The sequence below is a fragment of the Stegodyphus dumicola genome, chromosome 3 (assembly GCF_044657685.1).
Source record: "Stegodyphus dumicola isolate Sdum_Otavi_A_Nest chromosome 3, ASM4465768v1".
NCBI classification, from domain to species: Eukaryota; Metazoa; Arthropoda; class Arachnida; order Araneae; family Eresidae; genus Stegodyphus; species Stegodyphus dumicola.
This window is the reverse complement of record NC_140770.1, coordinates 72251172-72272611: the sequence shown is the minus strand read 5'-3', so window position 1 is coordinate 72272611 and position 21440 is coordinate 72251172. Positions and strand designations below refer to the sequence as shown.

Sequence of the window (21440 nt, the reverse complement as noted above, 5' to 3'; positions counted from 1 at the left end):
TGATGTGCGTTTTCTCTGAGTTGAGAAATTCCCCAGCTTTCCGCCAAGTGCGCGAGAAAAGAATAAAAAAATCCCTTTCTCCAGTGAGAAATCTTTTGCGCTTACAAACAGTAACTGAAAAAGTCAAGCAAATCTATGGCAACTTTTCATATTCAGGTATTAATATAAATATTCAAAATCTTATGAACTATTAATGTTTGCATTCTTTAAGAAATTTGGAAAATAATTCTGTACAAAGTTTTTTAGCATTTCAGCATTAATTGATTAACTAGAAGAGATAGTAAAAATTCGGAAAATTCAGTGTTAATAGTTTGGTGATCGTCAACGAGCTCAGCTAGTAATTCCAGTAGCGCATCGCAGTGGGCGCAAACGAACACAGTTCCCACTGTAAATTTACGACAAATATCGTGCATACTTGGGAAGAAAGAACTACTTAAGGTTAAACTACATCTTTTAACCTTCCTTTGCTATATGAACGTTTCAACTTCGCACTTAACAGGAATTCTAAATTTTAAGAACCCGCTCATTAGATAAAACTTAGTTAAAAGCCACACCTTATAGTACAAATTAAATTTAACAGAAAATAACTACTGCTACTCGCAAGGGTCTCAGAAATTCAAATATTTAACTACATACACCCAGCAACTAATTTTTAAAGATGAATTAACATGACTCCAGTTACCGTGGTTTCTATCCCTGTACTCTAACAAATTAAAAAAATCATTCAAAGCATTCATCGACCTTACGCATAAACAGGTTACTGGTGAGTTACTACTGTTCTCACTCTGTTTAAACTCATCTTACTTCTGGTGATGGTCTACAGAAAAAGGAGAACGTACAGAAGAGAATTAGTATAAAAATGCCGCCCAGACGGTATAGTGGTTAGGGAAGCCTGACTGCGACACCGAAGAGCCTGGTGTAACGTCAGTACACCCGTGTCGGGTGAAAGAAAGACAGGTTGTCTTTTAAATTATTTATTTGATAAACTAAAATAGATTTCTTGATTAAAACATAAAAATAAACTTATCATTACAGCCCTAAATCATACAATATCCGCTAACGCAGATTGGACGCAAAAAAAGCGTCCTTTTTACTGTAGTTACAGTATAAAAAAAACTATTGTTCTACAGAAACCACTGGCGTGGTTTAGAACGTAAAAGATGCGTCCTGTCACCTCAAAATCACATGAAGAACTCTTACACAAAGATTTCACTCGTTTTGTTATCTGCCAAGAGAAACATAATTAGTTCCTTGTGTCCGGAAACTCCCAGGGGGTTTTATCTGCAGTTCTGCTTTTTGCAGGTATGGTCCATTTTGTCCGCGAACCAAACAGGAAGTTATAATTCAGCACCTGTGCCCGTGGGGGGGGGTGCTAGTAGCTGTATCGTCACACTGGGTTCGAATCCCAGAGAAGGCATGGCTGTAACTGTCCGTCCCTTCATAGCAGGCGATAGTGGCCCACCTATTAGGTGCTTCCATAATAAAGAGACCACCATATCTGGCCTTGCATAGATTAATGGACTGCGTTACACTGTAACTGTTCACAATCTGTCATTGAAAAAAAAAAAAAAAATTAGTATAAAAATAACATGTTAGCTAGAAAGCTAGAATGAATCTTACACATAAGCAATTTTAGAATGTTTTATTATCCGATAAAAATAAGAGTGAATAATTGAAGCTAATAAATTTAACAACAAATTAAAAACAGAAGTTAAGTAGCAGAGGTACAATATGTAGAACGTTTATTAAAATTCTTTTATAAATTTAAAGACTAACAGCTTTCAGTGCACACACGATAGATGATTTGTTTTATTACGATAAAGCCCTCGAGGGCTCTCTTCTCAAAGGAAGGGATGCCTTCGTGGAGGACTTTCTAAGGGAACTCTCTCGTATATGTTGAGTTATGGCAAAGCAGACGAGAGCTATCTGCCTAAGGGGAGGGATGCCTTCGTGGAGGACTTTCTAAGCGGAACTGGCTCGTATACACTCTACACATGGGGAAAACCACGAAAACGCCAATGCAGCCAGCCCGTTCGCGGGATTCGAAGCTCGGACCGAACTACCAGTGTTAAGCGACTTTACCGCTCGGCCGCTGGTGGGCCAACTCTCTCGTATACACGTTACACATGGGAAAAACCATGAAAATGACCTTGCGATCAGCCCCTTTGCGAGATTCGAACCTCGGACCTAACTACCAGCGTTCAGCGACTTTACCACTCGGCCGTTGATGGGCCGCATACATGATAGAACTTTTTCACGTATACTTATAAGCATATTAAAAGCGTTGTGTTGAAGTTTTTATGAATTGTAAAATATGTTTAAAGAAAAGGAAAAAAAAAAAAAAAAAAGGGAAAAACTCATTCGTTTATCTATGTTTTAGCGCAGTAAAATTTAGTATCTGTTACATAGTTTGATAGACGTACTAATAATCATGAATCATTACAATTTTTAATCTAGGGAATATTGACGAACTTAGAATACCATTCAAAGAAGCAGTTGCAGCTATACCAATCAACATGATTGATTTGAGAAATATGTTGTTAAAAAATAAAAGGAGAAAAAAGGCACTGTTATAAAACAGTGTGAGCTAGATATATCGTTGAGCTAGAATATTTGAATATATCAAAGTAAAACAAGGCTATCTACCTAATTCATGGTTCACAATTCAAGAAAATAAGTATAAACAGAAAATAACAGAAAAAGCTAATTTAAACTAAAATAAATTAACTACAAGTATAGAACATACGGGGAGCTGTGCTGGGGACGTGGATGGCAGCTGAAAATTGCTCCAGCCTGTCTAAGATATTACGTGAGATATTAATGCAATCGCATATGCATTTCAAACATGCAGATTTTTCGAAGTAACTTCGGCCCATGCATGGATATGGTCCGCTGCTGGCTGTCTGTTCTGCAGTCTGTAAATGAACTGCCACTCCGCATGAGCACTGGTCATTTTCGCGTCGTCTGAAGCGATGCAGATTAGTCATGAAGGGACTATGCCCTGTTAGAAACTGGCTAACGCAAGACGAGCCACTTCTTAGAAGCTGACAGACTTTTGGGAATCGACCAGGTACTGATCTCGGTAATCACCAATCCAAACAATGTCGACTCTCATGAAGAATGAGTAAAAAATAACCATAATTAATCCATTTCATGTTTCACCAGCTGCCGTGCGGTAGTCGCTGAACACTGGTAGTTCGACCTGGGGTCGATTCAGGCAAACGGGCTGTGTCTAGGTGCGCGCTTTCGTGGTTTTCCTCATGTACAACGTTAAAACGAGCCAGTCTCTCTTAAAAATTCCCTCAAAAGTATCTTTCATCATTATAGCCTTAGTGTGCTTTGCCGTAATCAAGTAAACCAAACCAAACCAGTTAATCTATCTCAAAGTTTCTTGGAACAACTAACAAATCATTATGGACTAACTCAGTCCGTCAATAAAATATAAATAAAAACTAGAATGAGTATACAAAACTATATAATACAATTTTTAAACGATAAATAATGCAAAAAAGGTAACATATTGCGAATGCAATTGTCCGATCAATAATTTATCTGTAAATGGTTTTCCATGCTAATGTTACGGCAACTGGAAACCTGGATGAATCGAATGTCTAATATGCGAAAGAGCCTATATACCATCTAACCTGGTCTCTGGACGCAATAACTGTAAAAAACATAAATGAAACATCTTCTATAGCTGATTAGTACCGATAAGAATCATAACAAATTTAATTTAAAAATTTCTTTACGGTATAGACATCAAACTTTATGTTATACTATGAATAGTTGTTCTTTAATACATAGCAACATTACATATTAATAACATCCTATTTATTTTTAAATCAGAAAGCATTTTTCGGGAATGACTATCTGGACTTTTTACTGGTTTTGTTTAAAGACTGGTTTGTTTAAAGGCACAAAATGCAGGTCTGGTTTTGTGTGCTTCCAGCTTTTTTTTGCCAGATCTCCAAGGTATAGTTTTTATTCAGTTCCAGGTTACGAAGTATGGTTTTTATTCAGTTCCAAGGAACTGGAATACCGAAATCAATAGAATCTTCACTGATGGCATGCTTTGTCAAACTGCCCGGGCTGAAGTGAAAAATAAATAAAATGAATGTTTCAAGTATTACTTCTTATAAGCATTTTCGAAACTTTACTGATTTTGTATAACGTATTGTGGCTAAAAATTGTTTTTTTTAGCATTTTAATATTTTAAACACAATAATTTTACTCTCAGTTTACACATTTATTTATTTTCATAGTACCCACAGTTTTAGGCCATAAGCAACAACAACAACAACAAAAAAAAAGGGGGGGGGCTAGTTAACTCCTTAATGTTAATAGTTAAATAAGTGTAATACCGTCATTATTTCACAAATTAAACTTCCACATACATAAAATAATTCTTACTTTCGTGGAATAATAAGAGATTATTTTTTTCACCCGCATTATTTCTGTTTTTAATGTCAAACGGGATTAGTGCAGCGTAACATTTCAAGAATGGGTATTTTAAATACTTATTAAAGGAGGGGAGAATGAATATTTCATAAATAAAATATAAAATTTTTTTTAATACCGCAATTTAGTCACTAATTGTACTAGGGAGGGTGGTAAAAACTATGGTCTAGAAGCATAAAACGAGCTTTTTTTTAAAAGATGCCGAGAAGAAATAAATGCATAAACATAACATGCCTTAAATGAGATTTTTTTTTAACTAGAAAAGTACTGTGATTTTGTTTAAAACTCTTGATAATGAATTAGGGTTTTAAATATTTCTTTTCATTTGTCTGAATTTAGAGGAATAATATCTTAAATATTCTTACTCTAGAAAAATTTACATATAGTCATGCAAAGAAACTTCTAAACGAAAAGACTCTTCACTCGGAATTTTCAATATCTATACAACATAAATTTCCGTTTCTTGATAAGCTGAAATCTTGATAATTTTCGTGTCTCAGCGATTAATCAAAAATCAATTCTCTACAAAGATTGACAGCCTTATCAAAAATATGATACTTAAAATTCAGATTTAAATTTTTTTTCTCAATTATTATAGCATTATTTCTTTATTCGTGAAACATGTATAGCAACATTTTGTCTGTTCAGGCTATGTAAGTAATATTTAGAACAACAGTCGCCAAAATTTCTGTCGTAAATTCTAATAAGTTACTGGAGGATTTTGGGGAGTTCAGTAGAAACATTTTCCTACTAAGTTAATATTAAAAACCAATATAATAAATACATGGTTATAATAAATTCAAAGCATAATTCGCGAGTGACATGATGAATAACGCTGCAACAACTGATTGCCTTAAAACTGAGACCATTCAGATGCACATGGAATTATCCAGAAGTCAATTGGAATACTATTCGTTTAGATGTATCATGGAAAATTCATCAAAATCAGAAGAGCCTTGTCTCCTAAGAATACAGCTTAAACTGTTGAAAATTGAATTTTTGTTTCAATAAGAAGTTATGTTTTTAACCTTTCCAAAGCGTTCATCATCATTATAAGTAGAATACGAAAATTTAAACAAGCATTCTGTAATCCTAAATTATATCGCGAAGTCTTTAAACAGGTGGGTAGTTATCAAATAAATTAAAATTTTAGAATATTGCTCATGTTTATTGAATTAAGTATTAATACGATACAAAATGCTGTATTGGTATGTAAAATATTTTATGATAAGCTCTAGAAAAAATTAAGCCAAGATTATTAATGTATTCTGCTCTTAACGAGCAGAATAAAGCAGAGCAATCTTGGCTTTCGAATGAACGAGATAGAATCGAGTGTTGTCGGATACCACTGTGGATTGGGGGAAGGGTTACAAGTTGTACAGACATTAGGTTAATTTTTGGAAGCAGGCAAAATGAAAAATATGCAATGCCTTCGTCGAGAATCGAAACGCGGACCTCTGGAATATGCGCCCAGCGTGCAGACCGCCACACCACGAAGGCATGCGAAGAAATCGGGAGAAATACGTTATAAAGTGATTTTGGTGAAAAGGGGGGAGAGAGAGTAATCAAAGGGAGTTCGAATTGTTGCCTGTCGACGAGGGAAAGATTTTTTGGACGAAACGTCATTGGGCGGAAAAGTATATACACGTTCTGAATAACTCATCTGGCAAGAGCACCTATATGCGAAAAAGGGGACCTTGATTCAATCTTCAATTGGTGTACAGACCTTTAAATAAATAAATAAATAAAACTGTTAGAAAGAGTAGTCTTGTTTTCTTTGAAAAACCTCTTTTTCTTGGATTATGAGCATCGGCATTCCTAGCTTTAACTCGAAGATAAAGAGAAGGTAAATTGGACTCAGCAAGAGAAAGAGAACAATAGACTCACAATACTCTTGTTCGATCCCAATACAGCGAAGACGATCGGAGTGAGCTTCTGTATCTTGCCCAAGATTAATATCTTTCGGCCTGATTCCAAATAACATATCTCCAGAATCTTTATCTTAGCCTCTTTTTACTAGTATCCCTTTCTTTCAAGAAACTCCAACCCATTTTCGTCGAACCCTTTTCCCCTCATTTCGGTTTTTCTTTTCGCAACGATTGACGTCATATATTTTCCCGCCTAGGCAAAGTAAAGCCGCCATCTTTTCTTTCTTTTCCTCTCTTTCGTTCATTTTTTTTTTTTTTTTTTTTTTTTTTTTTATTTTATTTGTCGTTTGCCAAAAATGGCGAGGTTGTTCGAGGAGCGAAGGGAGAAGAACAAAGGGAATAGAATAACAGATAAGAGGAGAGATGGAATAAAATTTACTCCGTGTTATTGTGTGATTGGGCCATAAATAAAGTGCGGCCAACGACAGAGATATATATTTTTTTATTTTTCTTAATATAATTTCTATCCAATTTATTTCGGCTCCGAAGGATATCTCCAGAAAGGCATAACTTCCTGGAAAGCTTTTGAAATTAAATTTAATAAGTTATTTCCTAACTCTTTCCGAAATTAATGAAATATATCGCTATTTTTAATAAAAATTTTGGGTTTTTTAGTTAATAATTCCGGTTTTGATTATACAGTGATGGTTTATTTTTATCTTTTTATTTGAAAAAGTTATTCGTCATCAAATATCAGTAATTTCCGAATCTCTTTGTATCTGCAACGCAGTTTTCCATCTGGAGTGCAGGAGACAAACTTTCTTTGGGGAGGATACATATTCTACACTTTTTATTCTTGTAATGTTGTATTCGCAGTTTTTATTTTAAATTTTTATGAAACAAGAAACACTTTCATTATCCAGGCTTCTCTTTCCAGATTCAGAGTGTTTCTTTACAAGAAAGCACTTTTATTTTTTGTCCAAAGGGACTTTGTCCCTGAAGAATTATTGTTTTCGTTTTGCGATTTTGCGTTGAATCACTACAAACGGAGAATCACTTTTTAAACTGTTGCCATCAAATGTTAGAGTCCTGCATTATATTTGAAGAAATTAAATAATGAAAAATCTGCATAAATGTATGTATATTTCTCGCATTGTGATAAAACAGCAGTACATAGAGCCATCGAATTTTAAATGACGTAATCCTCCTACGAATATAAGCATGTGGAAGATCAAATTTGAAATATGGAATTTGTTTTATTATCGATTTCATATTTTGTAAAACTTTAACGAATTTTTGACTAACAAACTCAACGATTTAAAAGCGAGCAATGGCAACACTCTACGGGGGTGGGGACCTTTTTATCTTTAGCGGGCACGGAATTGTATATCGGAAATTCTAAAGATAGGCTCATTTTAAAATTATTTTGCGACATTGCTATTGAACTGAATTTTATGGTTTAAGTGTGAAGAACATGATATTTAATAGATAAAGGTAACATACAAGAGGTAAAAAAAGGTCTCTTTGGGCGTAATGTAAAATCTGAAAGCTTTCAGAATTTCTTTTTCTTTTTTTAAAACCTTACATGTTAAAAAACGCCTCTTTGGAAGTAATTTAAAATCTGAAACCTTTCGGATTTTTTTATTCCTCTTAATTTACAGCTGTAAATTAAAAGAAAAAAATATAAATGCCTTCATTAAATGGCTGCAGATTTCAAATAATGCATTCAAATTGCATTAAAATCATAGAACTGTATCTGAATATATGTTCTGTTGCGCCGTTTATGACTGATGGAGCTTCTTACAGTGAATTAAGATACTGGTGGGCAAGTTTGTGGTGACGAATTCAAATTTGGACTTCGGCAGTGCAAAGTTTCTGTATGCTGGGTACAGTTTCTGTATTCTAGGTACAGCTGCACAGAAGAAGCTAAAATAATAAAAATGCATTATGTACTATTGTCTTGCTTTCTTTATTAGTGTGACTGTGGGGCTACAGACAGTAATTATTAGTAAAATAGTATACATATAAATATACTAATATAAGCAATTTCCTCACCTGTGATTTTAAATTTAAACTTGAAAATTGCTCATATGGAAAAAAAATTAATTAAAATCTTACAGTTTACACTTTCTCCACGACAGACACAGCAAGCTTTCCAGTTATATAGGTACATGATAAAATTATCTTTATATACCTGGATACGATAACTGCATCTGGATCCGGTTAGATAACAGTGTCCGAATTTTTGAATATCTTCAATAAGCACAATACTTACAAACAACAGATTTTTCTTCTTTGGCTGATATACTGAATCTACTGAAAAATAAAACCACTTTGTGAGTTGCCAGTATTGCTTTAACTGTTTAGAGGAAATACACAAATTAAAATCTTTCTTAAAAATGTCCATCAATACTTTGAAACAATATTAATATACCAATGCTTTTGAATAAGTTCAATGTCAGGGCATACGGAGAGTTCTATACTTTGTTAGTATTCATTAGTTAAGTTCTTGAGTTATGTGGGATTTTTTTTTTTTTTTAAATAATGGCGCGCATTAGCCAATTTTAGGCTTTCGTCACTACTAAGGCCAGAAAGTAGTGGTCATTTTATTACTGAGGCACCCAGTAAGTGGCCACCGTTACCTCTTATGAGGAAACATACCATTTACATCCAGGCCTTCTCCAGGATTCGAACCGGGGCCTTTCGGCATTGCAGTCGGCTGCCCTAACCACTACACCGTCTGGCTGGCAGATTCATTCTTATTTCCATAAACTGTACAGGGGTTGGACAAAAATATGGAAACACCTTTAAAAAAACATGTTTCTTTGCTTAATATGGTGTAGGAAACCCGTTGGCATCCAAAACAGCTTGCAGTCTTCTCGGAATGGATAAATACAGTTCCTGTATGTTTGCCAAGGGAATATTATACAATTCTTCCTGCAAAACGGTGGCAAATTCAGATAACGATGTTGGCGGTGGATAACGAGAACGCACTTTCCGTTCCAATGTAGACCACAAAGGTTCGATAATATTCAGGTCTGGTGACTGTGGTGGCCAGGGGAGATGGGACAACTCATCCTCGTGTTCAGAAAACCAGTCCTGGACAATGTGAGCTGTGTGAACATGGTCTTTGTCGTCTTGGAAGACACCATCACCATCGGGGAACAAAGTTTGTACCATGGGATGAACTTGATCGGCCAAAATGTTCACATAAGTCTTGGTAGTCGTGTGCCCTGACACAGTAAGTGGCCACCGTTACCTCTTATGATGGGGCTAGCAGAGAACCACGATATGGCTGCCCAAACCATAACAGAACCTCCGCCATGTTTCACTCTTGGCAACAAGCAGTCTGTATTATAGGCTTGAGATGGAGTTCTCCAGACGTAAACTCGGCCAGAAGTGGAAAACAATGTGAAAGAAGACTCGTCAGACCATATTACTCGCTTCCACTGCTCTATAGTCCAGGCTTTATGACTTAACCACCTTTTCCTGTTACGGGCATTAGCATCACTGATGAGTGGCTTCTCAATTGCAGCACGGCCAGCAATTCCCTGTTTATGAAGCTCCCTTCTAATTGTTTTGGTACTCACAGGGTTCGGCAACACAACATTCATTTCAGCAGTAACTTTTGCAGCTGTGGTCTTCTTATTTTTCGTCACAATTGCCCTTAATGATCGTCTGTCACGATCACTCAGGACACACTTTCGTCCGCGCTGTGATTTAGCAGATGATGTTTTTCCACTTTTCAAATATGCGGAATAAATCTTCGATAGACTACCTCTTGAAACACTAACACCTCGGCTACCTTGCTTACGGAAGCACCTACCATACGTGCTCCAACAATTTACCCACGTTCGAAGTCTGTTAACTGACATAATGCAATGACAACCTCACATAACAGTACTCCGACAACAACTGAACTGTTTAGCACATTTACGAAGTTGTATAGGTGGCGTCAGTAGTCAAAAACGCCAGCGCCACCTACATATTTCATTAAAATCAATCTTTCTTTTCAAACATGCATTTCACAAGGTGTTTCCATATTTTTGTCCATCCACTGTATGATTCCTAATCTTGAACCGATCCAACTGATGGTTCTTTTGGTGTTAATTTCACATCAGCATTTTCTTTATATATTTTTTTGGGTTTCAGCTTTGCAATCAGCAGCAGCATCACATTTAGCGACATAAGACTTGTCGATGCTCTCGTAATTTTAACGACCTGGCAACTGATACATGATTAGAATAACAAAATCACCAATTAACCTTTTCTATATAATACAAATGGTTAAAACATTGTTAAATAGTTATGTTGCATTTTTTTTAATATCTTAAAATAATTTACGAATATATATTGTGAACCGTTTTATGTCGTTTAAAAAATTAAAATTACGTAAAAAACGAAGGAACAGAATAAAAAAATTATGCGTAAATAAAAACCCTACTTCTAAATACTCAATTTACCGAGAAGTGGATAAAATTTTTCTGATAATTACGCTTCTTTGGGCATGGAAAAGAACCTACTTAATATCACTTACATTACTCAAGTGGCCATCAGGAGTTTTCAAAACAGTTAAAATAAAGCAGTTAAAACGTTTTAGCCCACCTTAACAAAACAAAAACAAAAACAAAAAAGTGGGTGATTGAAAAAGGCCTCTCCCAACTTTTCATTCAGCCCAACTTCAATTTCTTTTCGGAAGAACTAAGAGCAAGTCAGCTAGCAGGTACAACGCCCCCTCGTGGTGATTGATAGCAAACTACAAAGCGTGTCAAAAGGGCTGCCAGATTCCCCATCGCATTTTTAAAGTGCTGAGCTTTGCAGCTTTTTATGCAGTAACGATAAAAAAAGTACTACAGCTAGATAAAGACTTAAAAAGACTAGAATACGTACTTTACTTTTTCTTGAATTTCACAAGTTGGAGAAGAAAGTCGATGAGAAGATTTTTTTCGCGATGTAATCAAAAAAAAAAAAAAAAAAAAAAAAAATTTTTTTTCTTTGTTATTACTATCGTTATTTGAGACGAGATTTTTCTTTGATTTTTATCTAAGTTTGATTCGAAGTCTTGATACTTATATGTGAAATTTAAGCCATATAAGCAACATTTAAGTTTTTACTTTTTAGAACGCTTAAAAATTTTAGTTTCGTTCTTTGGCCGGCAAAAAAAAACTTTATATTGGCTTCAGAATGGCTTAGAACTAAGGAAAATAAGATTTGTTCGAAAAGAAATACAAAATATGATACGTATGAAGTTAAAATTATGGTCGTGCTAAAGGTGGTGAGAGTGAAACTTGAGCTAAAAGTCAAAGTTAACTATTATGTGAAAATTGCTAAATGTAGCCAATTTTCAGATTTGCTGTAAGGGTATCTGTAGGCATGGCTTTACTATACGAACAGATAATCAATCCTTACTTACAAGTTTACTCCCTTTCTTGGACATTCAAATACTTGTCTTTTCTGTTTATAAGAATTCACTAAGTAGTTTTACGATAAGATCAATTCCATTTCGAATTTTACATAGCCCAGAAAAACTGTGTTGAGAATATTAGATTTCGTTTATGTGATCACGGCAAAGCCTCGAGGGCTGTCTGCCTAAGGGAAGGAAGGCTTCGTGTATGACTTTCTAAAGGAAGCTGGTTCGTATACACTTTACACACGGAAAAAAGCACAAATGCAGCCAACCCATTCGCGGTGTTCAAACCGCGGACCGAACTACCAACGTTCAGCGACTTTACCGCTCATCTGCTGATGGGCATGAGATTATTAGAAATTAAAAGCATTCTTTTCATGTGCTCATTAGGCGTATTTGTCTACTTACCCTGTTAACACCTGCTAGATCTCCGATTTGATTCCGAGTGAAAACACCTGATTTTCTAAGTTTCCTGCTCTTAAATATCCCAAATGAAACTGTGGGCGGACTCTATGGACCCAAATAGGGTTGAAAGAACTTGTAGCTATCACGTTTGCTGTTAGTAATCTTTCCCCAGCTCTGTTTGAAAGTAATAAACAGTGGCATTCTCACTAGCCGATGCTTTATCCGAGCACCGGTAAACTATCTGAGCCAGCTTATTCTATTTCATGTGTAGTCTTATGAGACTGCACATTGAATAGGCCAAGCTGTCTGTATAGACTAAGTTATCAACGCTTGAATTTAATAATCTTTTATGTTAAGACGATTATCCAGAAGTAGTAGAAATTTCATCTGTAGCGCAAGTCGAGCCTTTACACTCAAACTCTGACTAAAATGAGCTAAAAAGTTTATTTAACCCTTTTTCTATATTTGTGAGTTGTTTAAGACATAGCGGTAACTGGCTATCAGTCTAGTAAGGTTGGCAGGATTTTAGTTATTACTCCAGTAACAATAGCAACTCTACAATCGTTAAGCCTTTTAAGGTATAAATGATATTAGGGAAAATGAATTATACAATGAAACTGAAATATCTGTTGTGAAAAATTTCTCTCCTGAAGAGATTATAAAGATTTAGATAATACAGCGTAATATTTCAATGGATAATACACTCCACCTTTATATTTCACTTTGTATGCTTTTTATCAGATATTCGTAAAAAGCTTTCATCGTGGTTTTTAGGTCAGTTAATTATGCCTCACATGACAGCACATGATGAGTGATATATTTGAAACGTAAAACAAAGGATAATTTTGCATACTTTTACATGCTTTATTATTTCAAACTAAAGTTTTTATTACGATTATTATATTAAAATACAAGCATAGCTAAGTCTGCTGCCTTCTCCACCTCAAGTTTGTTTTATGATATTTCAAATGTAGGTTACAGGATATTTACTTTTATTTACTTTAGACACAAGTCATAGAATTAACTTCCGTGAAACACACAATTTCGTGTTATGGTAACTAAATAAAATATCTTATGCATATAACATTTACCGCTCATTGATAGCTTCTTACTAAATATTTCTTAGTATTCCTTTTTCGCTCTTAAAGTGCTCTTTTTTTTAGCCCAAAGGGGAATTTGCCCTTTTTCATAGTCCAATATAAAAGGGCGTTTCACTTTTCAAATGGTTGTCATCAAATATTAAAGCCCTGCATTATATTTAAAGAAATTAAATAATGAAGAATCTGCATGATTGCATGTATGTTTCTCGTACTGTTAAAAAACAACGGTACCTAGAGACGTCAAATTTTGAATAACGTACTCCTCCACTCGAATATGGGCATCTGGAAGCCCAAATTTGCAATTTGGAATTTACTAATTCAGAAGTCAAACAACAAAACTTTGTTGTTTGACTTCTGAATTAGTATTTATTCGGCGTGTTATTGTGTCTTAATTTGGAATTTGTTTTATCATCTGTTTCATATTTTGTAAAACTTTTTAAATTTTTGGTTAACTAACTCAACGATTTCAAAGCGAGCAATGGCAACTCTGTGCGGGAAAAAAAATATCTCCAACGCGCGATAGACTGTGTATCGGAAATTCTAAAGATATGCTCTTTTTAAATATTTTGTGATACTGCTGATGAATTGAATTTTATGTTTTAAGTGCGAGGAACATGATATTTAATTAATAAAGGTAACACACAAAAGGCCCCTTCTCCCTCGCCAAGAAAAAAAAAAAAAAAAAAAAAAAACCTGGCCCTTTGGACGTAATATACAATCTAAAAGCTTTCAGACATTTTAAGGTTTTTTTTCCCTTTTCTTTTCTTTCCCCCTTTTTTTAATAATCTAATAATATTTCACTTATAAAAATGTTTGTTTTACATTACAGTGCATTTCAGAAAATGCAAATTTTCCGATCGATGTTATTCCATTTTAGAATACTCAGTTAAATCAAAAGTAAATCATTTCTGAACATGAATTTAATTTAATTATAAGTTTTAGAACACCATTTCAGAATATTATCATTATTATATCATTTCATTTCATCATCGGAACATTCTGATCGTCCGAAAATTTTTATCATTTCGAAACACTGTCATTAATTTTAGAACATAAATTTAAATGATATGTGAATAAAAGTGTAATAGTTGCATTTTTTGCATGCTGATATTCATTTCTCATAACTACCAAACTTCTGCTCTTTCGTTTTTTTTTTTTTAATATTTGAACTTTTTGCCTTGAAAATTCTCCTCTGTTTTGTGAAGTATTTTCAGTTGGTCCGAGTATGTTTGTTTTCTGACCCAGAAACTAAAAGCAATTTTTGGAAGCATGCATGGGAACAAATGGACCAACTTACATTACGTCACACTTCGGGGAATCTAAGAAACAATCCACATTATAGAAATACCACTAACATTTTGAAGCATTCTCGCAGAAAGTGAGGAAAAGAAAGACTCATTATCCAGGACTTATGGCTCCGAAATTGGCGTCATTGAATTGGAGAAAGGTAGCATAACAACTCAGAAGCGAAGTATAATGATGTGATTCACGACTGATTGCCACTGCTTTAAAACCACAGGCCACAGACATTTACCAGGAAAAATAAATGAATAAAAAACGGAAAAAGAGCAGCAAAAAAACGTAAAATTCCACACCGTTTATGAACACAGTGACAACATCGGAAAAGACAACCACCGCCCGTCTTAACATTACGTTCAACGAGGGAAAAGAGAAAAAGATCATAGAAAAAAAATCTCATAAATCATTTTCTTCGGGTCGTTAGAAACTTAACTCACAATGCACAGGATCTTAGCACAAAAGAGCCCAAGATTTATAAAAAAAGTAAAAACAGCTTATAACAGCAGGAACAGGTAGACTATATTACTTTTCCTTCGCTTTTGAAATATTTATGGCACATTTTACTAGCTACGGAAAAATAAAAGCAAAAATAAAGAGGGAAATTGAAGCTTCTTAACACATAGAAAAGTACATCTTTGCAAAGTGGTGTAAGTCGAATGCTGTTTCCATGGTCATATTTGATATCAAGTGTGTAAATCGGGCGCTGTGTCCTTTCTATTAGAGCTTGCTCAAGCCTCGTATGAAGCACCAGCATCCGTTACTCTGTTGTGAAAAGAGTTTTGATTTTGTGCCTATTAAATTTGTGTATGAATCAATCAAACTTGTGATCTCAAAATTCACTTTAAATTTTCGAACATGATATTCATCCCCAAAAAAGTGAAACTAAAATGCAAAATAGCTTTTCTATGATTCGAAATGTTATTTGAAATGTAAATTAATTCTTGTTGCTTAAAATCTCATGAATAAATACATATAAATATATTAAAAGGGATGAATTTAATTTCTGCTTAAATAAAATTTATATTCTCATTTAATTAGCATTTTTATCTTCTATTTACACTTGCTATTCATTGCAGAACTTTAAGTATTTTTAAATGGAAAAAAGTGCCATGTATAGAAAATACACAGGTAAGAACGTCGACTCGAAAAATGAGTAAAATTCTACTATAAAATGGCAATACTTTTAGAAAAATGTTTAATGAAATTTGAGATAATAGAACACAAATCTCGTTGTTTCAGAGAATAAAAGTTTTCTACTAATTATTCATGATAAGTGCTTACGAAATTTCACATATTCAAGCATTGTTTGTTCATTGGGGAAAAGAGATCCGTGATAGATTTCTTTGAAAAGAACCAAACAGTAGTCCTCAAATTGCCGCCCACATGGTATAGTGGTTATGGGAGCCAGCTACGATACCGAAGGGCCTGGATTCGAATCCCGTAGAAGGCATGGTTGCACTGTCTGTCTACGAGAAGAACAGCTCCCGCCACAGTACTTGTGGCGTTCGCTATAGCAATAGAGCTAGTATATTTCAAACAGGGGTGAACCAAGGGTTGCCAAGACACCCCTACGGAAAATGGGTCAAGGCCCGTTTCTACGGCAACAGACAGCTGCAGATTAACTGGCAAGAGCTTTTCTTATGATAGACTCTAACTCTCCGTCCCTTCGTAAGAGGTAACGGTGGCTTTCCTATTAGGTACCTCCACAGTAAAATGGCCCCCACTTTCGGCCTTAGGAGTGACCAGTGTCAAAAAAAAGGCAAAAATACTGTCCGCCGTTCAGGGGGAAAAAATTTTTCAAATTGTGACCAGGAGGTCTTGAAAGGAATAGCAGTGATTTGCAAAATATTTCGCTGTAATCCAGCAGTGAATCATGGGAATATTTTTGGATAGGGCACAAATAGTTTTGAAACTTCTTTAACAAATACAGCAGTTTCATACTCTTGTTACAGGCCTTTCATGTTCTTGTTACATGGATATTTAATGCTACATTGTTGTTGTTTATACATAATAGTACTTTTTGAAGCCAGGTTTCTTTTTCGGAAAAGCTACGCGTAAGTCATCACTTGCATTAAAAAAAAAAAAATTCTGCTTTCTGTTTTATGTGGTAAATTGATGAAAATCCTATTTCACACAAGTAGGTGGTGGTGAACGGTAAAAGTATCTGCAGCGCTGTGGAATACTTTTACCGTTCACCATAACTGAAAGCCATAGATATGGTTCTAACTGACATCACCGGAGGTTTAATTTTTCAAATTTTATTTGCATGCATTGGTTCCTGTTTCTGTAAGATCAACATTTATTGCATTGCCGCGGTTCGTTGAATTCTAGTCAAATAGAAATGGACCTTGTATCCATTTCTGAACTTTGCCAATACTGGCAGTAAAACTCATGCAATGATTTGATTATTGAATTGTCGAAGGTGTATTGCAGTTTCAAGTATAAATATTATTTTCTCCTTTTGCAAAACAACTGAACCAAGCAAAGAAAAATTTGCTAAATTCTAATTTCAGGTCAATGTTTCCAAGTTTTTAGTTTCTTAGAAAGTGAAGACAAGTTTAGTTAGCTGTTGCTATATTCATACCATGCTAAATCCATTGGTAGGTTTAATTCATTCAGGAGGCTAAATATATCTGCTAAGTAGACTGGTTGAAATACTGCTTCTCCTTTCAAATTTCTCCATACGAATGAGGAAAAATATAGCAAAGTACAAAATTATACGAGCAGCTTTCCAAAATAGGTAGCATATGTTATTTAGGTAGTATAAGACTGCACTACCAACCATCAGAAGCAACATAAACATTTCTAGGGAAACGTGATTCGGCCTCATCGTTTTTGTCATTGAAAAAAAAGGCAAGAGTAAAGCGTAGCACGGATAAAATTCACTCTAAAAAGACAGAAAAACAAAATGTATGATTTGCTGTTTCCGTCGGTTTCACCCAATTTAGATTTTAGAGTGGCACATTTCGTGTTTCCCTTGTTGTGAATATTTTAACTATTTTTTTCTCTCTCTCTCTTTTTTATAAAATTTATGCGTTTATTCCTACGCTTTCTACAAAATATAAGTTGGAGAAATCTGGGAAAATTCTTCTATATCCAAAATGTTTTTAATAACTTTTGTCCCACACGTCGATGTAGTGTTCGCTAGACTCTTACAGGTAATCAGGTCAGAGTTTCCATCACAAGTTTAGAGACTTCTTTCACATCTCAGGCTAAAAACTCCTGTTCTAAATTGTAATCGATTATTTTACGAACAGAATAATAATAAGGGAAATAGCATTTTAGAACATTAGAATTAAAGCTTTGCTTAAAATAGACGTAGAGCTCTTATTTTCTTTTCTTTAGATGTTGTTTCGACATTTTATCAATTTTTAAGTGAATTTTTATTATTTATTTATTTATTTTGAATCTACAAACGCATTGCGAAGAGCAGCAAAGGCTCTGCTACGCCACTGCTGATACACGCCTCTTGCAATGATAAAAGTACTTTTGCCTATTCTCCTTGAGAAATTTAGTCTATTTCACATCATGTTGGTGGAGAAGAATAAAGTTTTTCAAATAAGCCTACAAGAATACCCGACAGAATTACGATCCAGGGATCCAATACGAATTAAGATCCTGGGAGCTTATAGGACAGTGTTCCTCAGTTTCTGGTACATAGCCAGGTAGGAACAAGCAAAAATTCATCAGTAATGGGTGAAAATAACAACGTTTTAAAATAAATGCTGATAAAAATCAAACTATTCGGGAAACCTGAATTTGACATTGATTAGAAAAAAAAGAAAAAAAAAAAAGACTAATTCTGATGTGAATGTTTCGACCAAATATGTGTTTAAAATGCAATGAAATAAGCTGTAGTTAGTCCCTTCCCACTTATGTCATATTACTCTATTCCGTATGCATCATATCTAGCCATTCCCTTCCTTGTTCTGTCACAGCATATCGTATACGGTTACTGCATTTTCAGTATTTAGTGGTAATGAATTCAGTTATATAGTTTCCTTTCTTTAAATTGTGATATGCGAGCCAGTGGAGCTTTGTTTGAAATCTGTGCTCATTTAAAAATGCGAACTGTAAAAAGCAGTTCATATAAAAATGGATAAATAATTAAAAAGATCTTTGAAGAGAAGAGAAATCACTTGCGGGAAGTGGTTTTGATTTAGTGCAAGCGCCAAGCTAATTTTGGGAGACCATTCAATGCAGATAAGCTTGAAAATTCACAAAGATGAAGGCTTTAAAGGCTTTTATAACTACTTGATGATTTTTTTTAAAGTAAATAAACTGAGCTTAAGATCACCAAACAGTTTCATAACTGTTTTGAAAGCGGCTGACAAAACCGATTCTAAGCTCAAAATTCTCAAAAATGTAAATTTCTGGGAATTATGCATTGAAAAATAGAATGAGATTGAAATACTAGAGACACTTCCTAAATTCCTGTAGGAAAAATTAAGTTTAATTCGCAAAAGAAATTAAAGAAAGCATAAGAACTCACTTAAAAGGCCTCCAAGAATCTTTCAAACATTATTTGCAAAAATGAAGTGAGAAGGACAACTGGATTTCATATCCTATGAATGAAAATTCCTTTAAATCAAAAATTATTAATTAATTAATTAAGATGCCTCAAAATTTAGATGCTCTGAGAAAGACTAACTTATATTTTTCTGACTTAAGAAGGATGTAAAAGACCCATTGTTTTAAAAACTAAGTAAGATGAGCAGAATGCACACCTGGTATTTACAAATCAACATTTGGTATTTACAAATCAACAACGCACTTGTATTTTTTCAGATAACTTCATCTTAATTTCGATTTTAAATATATTGAATATAACAGATTGCATAGTCTTGGCACATTAAAAAATCTGTAACAGACTCGTAAGTAAGAACCCGTAACTTAGATGTTTTGGTTTGGTTTAACTGAATGTGGCAAACACTCAAAGGCTATACCTCAGCGGAGAATGCCTTCGTGGAGGACGTTCTAAGGGAAACTGGTTAGCATCCACGTTGCAGGGGGAAAATCCATGAAAATATCCATTCAGCTAGCTCATTTACCTGAAACTGAACCTAGCTTAAAATTTAGTCGAACTACCAATACTTTACTACTCGACCGCTGGTGAGCCGAAATTCTGACGTTATAGATATATTATTTAGAACAGTAGTAGCAATTTATACTTCAATTTCTATTTTTTAATTCTCAGTGTCTGAAATAGGAATCCGTAAAGGCAGGCATTCCTAAATCACGCGAGATGATGGCTGTATCACGGTTCGAGGCTTATTCGCAAATGAGACGTCAAACTGTACTGGCATTTGTAAATACATTTATTCAATTTTTACGTATAATCAGCTTTTGTATGTAAACGTTCTGCAAAAACCTTGCTACTTGGCTTAATTGCTCATTAGTTATTATCTTGCGTTACATAAAGAGAAATACATAACTTTCCTGTTTGTCTCTATGTACATAAAAATGTCGCTCATCCTTAAATTTTGGATATGCGTGTTATCAGATGCACCGAAATAATCGTATATGTTATTACTTGCATGTATCATCATCTGCGTACTAAATCTAAGATAATGACATGCATCAATCTAAGATAAGACAGCATGATCCAAAGTTAAAAAATATTCTATTTCAAAAAGCATATGTTTAGCAAAATGTTTTAGAACTAACCAAATGATTTATCTTTATTAATTGTAATTATGTTCGTCAAATCATATTTTATCGAATATTAGTTAGAATAAGTTAGGTTAGGTTACTTTAAATAAGAGAATGCCCAAGAGGACTAATCTGCCAAAGCAAGGGTTGCTTTCGTGGATTATTTTCAAAGGGAAAAAGACTCATATTCATGTTATGTATAGGAAACAGCATGGAAACCAAACATGCAGCCATCCCGCTCGTTTGAAGACTAACGCGGGTGGAACTCCCAATATCAGAGGTTTTTAATCCGTCGGCCACTGATAGGTGTTGTACCTTGGAATTCTTCGCTTTAAAATGTCACTTTCAAATGTTAGCTTTATGATGACTTATTTCAAAATATTATTATTCCTATACCGAACAGAGTCATTAGGTTATTTTGAAGCAAGAGTACATGAAAAATGAACAATGCTATCGCCGGCACTCGAACCTGGACCTCTCGAACACGCGCCGAGTGTGCGTACCGATACTCCACGAAGGCATGCTGGAATGAGGGAGAAAATACCTTATAACATTATTCCAGCAAAATATTACACTCCTGAACTTTATGAATTCCTGAAAGATTTTTATGATATTTATCTTTACTGTTAGAGATCTATATTTATTTTCCATTCATTTTGTTGCATGTCGATTTTTCCGCTTCCCATTCTGGAGAACTCCTTAAACACATTTTGGGTATATTGAATAATTCAAAAATGTGTATTGATAAAATTTTTATGAATTCTCAAAGCATCAGATCCGTCTGCTTTGAAGAATCAAATAACATTTACGTATCAATATGAGAATAATTCAGTGGTTCAGTCAAATCTGGGAAATAATTACTCAAAGCTAGCAAATATTTTTTTAAACTGAATTGCTCTACATATTACCATATTAATTTAAAAACTTGAATTTTTAAGAAATCAGATGCGTTGGTAAAGCTTATTCAGAATTTCTACAGCTCCAGCTGAAGTTCACAACTTAAAATGCTTTTAAATTAATTGCATTAAAAATTATCACAAGAAAAAATCTCAATTATTTCGCTTACTACTACTTTAATGCAAAACATTAAACCTTTTACATTAAAGCAAACTTTTGCATAACCTTTGCAAAGTATTAGACTTTTAAAATATTTTATTTCAGGGAAAAAATTATTTATCGTTTATTTATAAATATAAAATTTATTTATAATATCATATTTATAAATATATTTATTTATAAACGCAAAAATTC

The 21440-nt window shown here is 34.2% G+C and overlaps 1 long non-coding RNA gene across 1 annotated transcript in view; it reads right to left on the bottom strand.

The window, feature by feature from the left end:
* Positions 1-872: 872 nt before the first annotated feature.
* Positions 873-21440, bottom strand: part of LOC146998028 (uncharacterized) — a 93563-nt gene continuing 72995 nt past the window's right edge. Inside the window, exon 4 of the long non-coding RNA XR_015039988.1 lies at positions 873-1548. This is a non-coding gene — a long non-coding RNA (uncharacterized LOC146998028). The remainder of the gene's footprint in view (positions 1549-21440) is intronic.